The following is an 8,082-nucleotide window of genomic DNA, read 5'->3' as shown; positions in this document are numbered from 1 at the left end:
CTTTTCCTGATACACCCAATGTAAATTAGAGGCATGGAGGGGAAATGGCCATACCAGAAACTGCCAGTGGACCTGGACTCTCACATTAGGTGTTTAGTCCTTCCCAGTTTCTGAAGAGCCCTAATCACTGGAGTAGAAGGGCATGGGCATCTTCATAGTCAGGGTAGAACAATGTTGCTTCTGGTCTTGTTTTAGGCTTCTCACTTAGCACTTACTATATCTGTCTGATTTAAGTGAGATTTGTAAAGCTTTTTTTCCTTTTATACCTAGGCAGAGAAGGACTACTGTTCAAAGAGTATAAACAAGAAAGAAAGGAAGGGGAAAAAAAGAAAAAAAGAATGATGAGCTACAGAGAAGAAAACTAGAACTGTAGAAAAGAGACTCCACTTTGCCTTTAAAGCTTGTCTGGTAATTTACAGTAACAGAGAACTACATAAATTGATTTTTCTTGTGTAAATTATTATGCCTGTAAATATCTCCTTCTCTCTGTTGTGAAAACAAGGCGCAACAACATTGCAAAGGATACTCCGTTGTAGAAGAGGAGATTATTATTTTTCTATAGCTGACAGATTTGTTTTAAATCCAGCTACTGGCCCTACATGTCGTATCTTATTGCTACTCCCACACTTAATTTACCCCAGGATGCACTGATATATCACAATCTAATGCAGCAGATATATCACATACCTTCTTGGGAGAAATAAATTGTTGGAGCCATAGTAACATGTAGGCTAGGTACAGTGGCTAGATTTTAAGTAAATCATTAGTAAATCAATATATAAATTGCAGATCTGTTAAAATGTAGAAGGCAGGGGAGAGGTGCACCTTATAGACTAACTGAATCAGGATTGCAACAGCTCACTTCATCAGACTAATATGGCTAACTAGCTCTCTCTGCAAGGAAGTTTGCTGTGTTGCAAGAAAATGTGAATGGGATGGATCCTAAGGAAAAATCCTAAGTTCCCAAAAAGCAAAGGAATAACATTTAATTGTGCACACTACAGTTTCATTGTGCACACTACCCAAGAAAAGTTACTGTGTGACACTTCTCCCATTGACAATAGCTTGGGCTTCCTACTTTCCCATTTGAAATCAGAACATCCCTGAAGCAACCAAAACAACTGCTTTGGCATTCTGATTACTATAAGAAAAATATCACAGTTTCTACATTTGCTTTTTAATTTTGTTTACAGCTTGGGTGTCGAAGATCCTGCCTACAGAGCTCTATTACATGGCCCATGGACCCGTCCATGGGTCTTGGACTGGATCTGACAGGCTCCTGTGCTGTATGCAGCGTGTATCAGGCCTGACACGAGCCCTGGACCTAGCCCCATGTGCTGCAAGTGGTACGTGGGGCTGGTCTGGCACATGCTATATATGACATATGGGGCTGGGGACAGGGCACAGTGTGTGAAGCTGGGCTGAGGCATGTGCTGCAAGGGAATCCCACACCAAAATGCATCTTCCCCCACCCCCATTGGATCTGATGTACAGGGCTGGTCTCTGGGCCTGATCCAGCCCATAGCCTGGCCTGATGAGTTTGATACCCCTGGTCTACAGTTTCTATCTGCTGGTGTTGTTCAGTAAGAACAGCCAGTACTATCCAGCTAGCCACCTCTATAAACTACTAACAATTCAGCCAGAACCTGGATGCTGTCCTACCCCAGTCTTATACATCACACCTGGCTTTTTCCCTAGTTCATTTATGTGATTGTCCTTTGTTTTCTATTCAGTGACAGCATACTTCATAATTAATATGCATTCTCTCTCAATGCTACCCATAACAATTTCTTAGTCAATACTTGGCCACATGGAATCTCTAGGAGTATTCCTCTGGCCCTGTTTATCAGCACCGATATTTTCCATTATGCCTCTTCCTCAAAGATCACCTTATACTTGATTTGAAACTGAATAATCTTTACTGCATCTGTGAAAGCCTTTTCTTTTTTTCTTTGAGGGAGCATATTATATCAGATCCGTATTATCATTCCTCTTGCAGACTTTATATTGTCTTTCCCTTCTGTAGAGCCTTGCCTCTGCCCATTTAATTTCTCAAGGCCTTGATTTAACTACGGTAATTTATTCCAATGAAATCACACTTCTTCCCCCATGTTTGTGTCTAATGCAATAATTTTGTTGCTCCCATGCCTGGTATTTATGTAGCTCACACTATTCTTTCATTTCCCTTTTTCTAGTACTCCTCTTTTCACTGTAGCGACTAGGAGTAATAAGACATTTGGCAGTTACAAAGCTTACTTCATGTCTGGAAAGATCCCCCAAAAAGAAAACCACTATGCTGTCTGGTTTCTATTTATTTGTTGCTTCGGTCATTGGACACTGCTTGGGGTTAATATGATCGGCTACTTGCATTATCAGTGGTTAGAAGAACTGGGGCAGGAAGGCAATTGTCAGATACAATCATATCAAATGCTGCTCCTCTCTGTCACAAGCAGCAGTGTGTCCCAGTGGACTGGTTTTAATTCAAGCCATATATAAATAAGTGATGAAGATGTAGAGACAAGCATCTTCTCTGAAAAGGCAAATATTTGAGAAGATTAAAACAATGTGTGTTCAGTCGCAGTACCTGTGAATTGGATGATAGCTGTGCAGAGATGTGGATTGTATTGCTCTTGCTCTGACAGCATGGTTTGGAATGGTTTGCAACTCTAATATGAAAACCCATTACAGAAAGAAATTGATAGACCAGAAAAATCTGAAGAAATGTATTAGCTGTTGGAGAGGGAGTATTTCTTCCTTCTAAACTAATCTAAGATTCCTTGCACATGTTCAACTAGTTTTACTGGTGTTGCAATAGAGAATGAAGACAAGGATAGCAAATAATTTATTCATGTGTAGGCAGCCCAAAATATTTGCAGCTTAGGGTCATATTCATCAAATATATTCAGCTACGAGAAGTGGAAAAAAATAGAGAGAGATTGAAATAGTACATTCTGACATTTTTAAAGAAACGTTTCAACATTTTTCCAGGCTGAATTTTAAGGGGATTAAGTGTTGGCCACAAAACCAAGGAGGCACTCGTGGTAAGGTCGTGCCCTCAGTTTGCACGTAGTTAAGTGCTTTTCTGGGGCTGCAGGAGTCCACTGCTATTTCAGGTCCTCCTCTATCCCCCATTACAGACAAGAACTTGAACTTTCAATCTCTCCTGGTAAAGTTTTTGCACTTTTGCCTACAGTAACTGGGCCAGAGCAAGAAAAGGACTCTTGAACTCTGATACTTAGGGTACTCGCCTAAGACAAAGACCACCAACATTAGACAAAGAGAGAATGTTAATCCATGCATCTCATCTCCTATGTGAGGGTTCCAATAACTGGGCCTTGTGGCATGAGTGAAGGGAGGAAATGCATTCCCAAAACCATTTTGTGAACAGTGCCTAGGTTCACTTGGTTTCCAGAAATTGAAATAAAAATGTTTCATTTTAAGAAAACCCTGAAATGAATATTTTTGTGTAAGATAGCCGCAGGGACAGGGAACTGATTTATTGTGTGGGTTTTTTTGGGAGGGGGAGGGGTTGGGTTTTTTTGTGGCTGCTATCCAAAATAATTATTCACACAGCTCTGACTAGGACCTCTTTACACTAGGACATGTACAAAATCAGGATAAAAAAAAAAAAAGACACATCCCCATCTTATGGAACTCACAATTTAAATACAAGACAAGGCAGGACAGGTGGACACAGGCAGTAAGCAGGGAAGGAGGGGTAGCAAAATAGTTTTAATGAGAGGGCCCTGATCAGCATAACAACTGTGGTCACAGCACAACAGCTTCCTTTGCACTGGTTTGGAAGCATGGATGAAATGTTCAGTTCTGTGAAACTTCAGTTTACCTAGGTCTTGGCTTGCAGCTATGCTGATCCTATGACTTTTTCTCTAACTGCACATGATATATTGAAAAAAACAAGATTAATTATGCAAGTAATTTTTTTATTTTGCCTTAAAATGGAAAAAATATATAGAAAGTTCAATAAAGAGAGTGGAAAATGGGTCATGTTTGTCATAGAAGCAAATGCGACAGAATAGACAGGTTAGACTGCCTTCCAGAACCGAAGCACAAAGCAGTACTTCTTAGCTTGCTTCATTGTCCTCTGTGTTCCAGAAATGTGGGTTTTCTTATTCATGTTGGCTTTCAGAGTGGTGAGAGGTAAATTCAAATCAAAGGAGAGGTATTGTTTTGTTTTTTTAACTTTAATTTTGCAGGGAGTTAACATCAGTATACAAAGGAGCAATTTCATGTTTGGCACGTGATAAAGCTGCCCTCTAGTGGCTACATAGCTATGTGTACTATAGAGCTAAAAACCAGAAATGTCAATGTTGATGGTGGTAAAGCTGTAATAGCCTATCCTCAAATCCTTTCCCTGGAAGCTCCAAGAAAAACTGCACAAACTAATCATCAGTTGTCCTACCCTGAGAGGCTCTGCAAGATATATAAATGAAGGAATACTGGCAGACTCATCATATTCAGCTGTGGTACTCAATGAAAATATGTCATGGTTCATAGAAATCATCCAGCTATTTTCACTCAAAAAGTGAGTTTTCACACTTCCTCAATAAAATCCATAATGTAACCACCTCGCTGAGAATGACATCCATGCCACTATAAACTTCACCAACATATATACCAACATTCTCCACTATGTAAACACTACCAGCTGCCAGAAATACCTACAAGACCACAGGTCACATTAGCAATTCTAATATATTGCTAAACTCACCCACTTAATCCTTAGGCACAGCAATTTTACTGGCAACAACTGTTATTTTCACTAAACTATGGACTCTGCTGCTATCAGCACAAAGCACACCCTCTTCCCCTATGTCAATATAGCAAGCTCTTCATAAACCACCCTGAAGAATTTTTAGAAAAATATATGACCAAACCTATTTTGGGCAGTTTACCAATAATGTCTGCCACATCAGTGAGCACAGTTATGACAAGTTAAAGTAGCTACAATTCTGTTTAAAAGTCCTGCTCCCATCCTAGTCCTTTTACTTGGATGGAGATTAGTGGACATGGTAAAGAAGGAGAATGGAAAAATGAGCGTGTAGGTGAAGGGAGGATGACAGTGAAAATAAGAGGCTAAAATTAAACAGAGAAAAAGAGTCAGCTGGCACTTCACAAGAGTGAGCCATACCAGTTGGGAGAGAGCAAAAAGTAATGGTAGAGAGTGAAAACCTTGGAGAATGCTGTCAAAGAGCTGATAGGGAATGTAAGGGTTAATGACCAGCCTCTAGTATTGGGGTGGGGCAGGCTGCTTTATGTGCCTCTGGCTTTGGTGATTCTTCTGTACAAGATTCAAGCTGTCTTTAGGTGCTACCTGTGATGGAAAACCTGCAGAGTAAATGTCCCTGGGGAGGCTCTAATGAAGGGCTTGGTAGGGAGCAGGGAGCATGTCTACATGTTCATGAATATGCAGTGGTTACTGCACAGTAGCACTGGCAAACACCTTTTTTAGTGACACTACTGTGCAGTAGCCTAATAATAGCATGCATTAGAATATTAACATTGTGCTGTGATGCACTACTGTGCAATATTATTAGGTTACTGCGCAGTTAGCATCTCATGTAGACATGCCCAGGGAGACATAGCGTTGGTCTGTAGTTGAACAGAAGGCTCTACTCTGCCTTCTACTTGATTGGGAACCAGGCCATTGGTGATACAAGCAAACATTCTTCCTACCTTTTTACAGATAGGGAAACTAATCAGCAGAGAAATAACTTGACTTGGCTAAGATCACAGGGTAACTCCAAGGCAGAGCTAAGAAATGAACATAGAACTCTTGGCGCTCAGCCCTCAGTCCTGAATGAATAACTTCCTCAAATACCAATGTTACTGATTCCAAGCACTGCCTGAATACTATCCTGTCTACAAAACCTGTCTTGTATACAGTTCACAAAATGTCCTTTGCAGTACTTGAAGGTGATTGCCTGGGTGCTCCTTAGCTGTTTCTTAGCCAAGTTTTAAAAAGAATTTCCTTTTCACTATCTTTTGTTGACAAATTGGTCCCTCCATCTCCTTGATCATATTTACCACTTTTCTTTGAAAGTTTGTCTAACATCTCTCTAATAACAACCATAGGCAAGCATGCAGCATGCTAAATGAAAACTCAACAGAACAACTGTCATCTGCCTTTTTGCTCCATGAGTGGAAAGTAAAACTCAGAAAGTTAAATTTTATAGATTTCATAGACATTAGGGCTGGAAAGGACCTCGGAAGATCATCAAATCCAGCCTCTGCCCCAGGGGCAGGAAGTCAGCTGGGGTCACAGGATCCCAGCAAGATAAATGTCCGATTGACTCTTAAAGGAATCCAGACAGAGTAGGTGCTTACACCACCTCTGATGGAATTCTGTTCCAGGTCTTGGGGGCTTCCAGGTCTTGCAGCATTATCATATTTCAGCATCAACTGGGTGTTTGATTTTGCTAGGCTTTCTAGATATTTTGCTATTAGTGCTCACTTACTGTTCAGATAACCCCCACCCAGACAACAAGCATTGATTTTATTTCCAATAGTCAACCTCCTGAATTCTCTGGCAGCCCTGCCTAATGCTCATGCTTCACAGATCAGTGTCACGACTGTGTTTCCATAGCTTATATTGTGATCAAGATATGGTATGGCTCTATTCCACATAGGAGCTGTGAAAAGGATGCCCAGGACAACTTAACCTTTCCTGGATTTACCCATATGGACTAGGGACAGACATTACACATAAACCAGTTTAAGTGATCAGAAATTGGTTTAAACCTGTAACAGAACAGACATTCAGTGCACATAAACCAGTTTGAAAATGGCTGAAACCAGTTTGAGATAAACTTGATTGAATGTAGTTCAGACTTAACTGGTTTGGGTCAAACCAGTTTATGCAATGTCTGCCCCAGACCCCTTGCTGGTTTAAGATAAACCAGACTCCCCCAGCATCCCGGCATGCTCTCTGCTCCACAGCAAGTCTGGTTCTTGCCCTCTGATCCCTCGCTGGAGCTCTGGCAGAGACTCACAGGTACAGAGCATCTACCTGGCTTCCTCCTGCTTTCCCCCACCTTGCTGCATGTGGTATGCTAGCTAATGCCGAGAGGTGTCTGTGTAAGGCAGACAGGACAGTGTCTTTAGGGCTTTTTGGAGCTAATCAAAAGGTATCTGGTAATGTCCCTCCTTGGAATGTTCCCTTCCATGCAAAAAGTTGTTTAAGAAGAGCTTGAACTAAGGAGAGGGGCTTTGTTTTCTGACGGAGTGTTAAATGCTGATAACAGAGCTGATAAATGCTCCGTTACGGAGGGTGGGGCTCCTAATCAGAGCATCCTGCCAGGGCCTGGCTACACCCCCCTCAGTTCAGCACTGTGGAAGGGAAGGGAGGGCTGTGCTAGCGCCTCCTGGCTTCTAGCCTAAGCCACTGCAGGCATGTGCCTGACTTTCCTCAGTCCACAGGGGATGTCTGTGCTGTTAGAAACTGGTTTAGCCTATCCAGGTTCGACTAACCTGCAAAGATTGAAACAATTTAGGCTCAGGCTTTTTGAATGTCTGTCCCTAGCCTAATAGAGTGGGGACGTAGCCTGAGAAAGTTGGAACTACAGCCCATTGAATCTGCAGTTACACAAATCTAGTGGTCACAAAGTCCTGTTTCTTTGGACTATGGAATTGCAGTACTAGAATCAGGGCTCTACATTCTACCTGAGATGGGAGAGAACAACAGATTTCAGGCCCCTCTATATTTACTAGCACAAGGAAAAATGGCTAAAAAGAGTGCCAGAATTAATGTTGCCAGAACAACTTGAGTGAATTAACTTTGTGTAATCCCATGTTATTTTTTTCCCCATAGCATTCCTAATTGCATTAAATCCCCAGGATAGATAGTGTTCACTTAATGAGCAACATTTTTTTTCTATCCTTATTACTCAGTGGGAAGTCCAGTGCCTTTTTTACTACACACTATTAAACCTGGCTCTGATGGCAGAATTAGTTATTTTTATGGCAGACATTGCTATATTCATTTCATTCATTTTTACAACATCCCAGTGAAATGATAGGGTATTATTATTCCCTTTTACAGAGGGAACACTTAGGACCAGTGTT

The sequence above is a fragment of the Gavialis gangeticus genome, unplaced genomic scaffold (assembly GCF_001723915.1).
Source record: "Gavialis gangeticus isolate Ggan-Ray unplaced genomic scaffold, GavGan_comp1, whole genome shotgun sequence".
NCBI lineage: Eukaryota > Metazoa > Chordata > Crocodylia > Gavialidae > Gavialis > Gavialis gangeticus.
Note: the sequence above shows the minus strand (reverse complement) of the source record.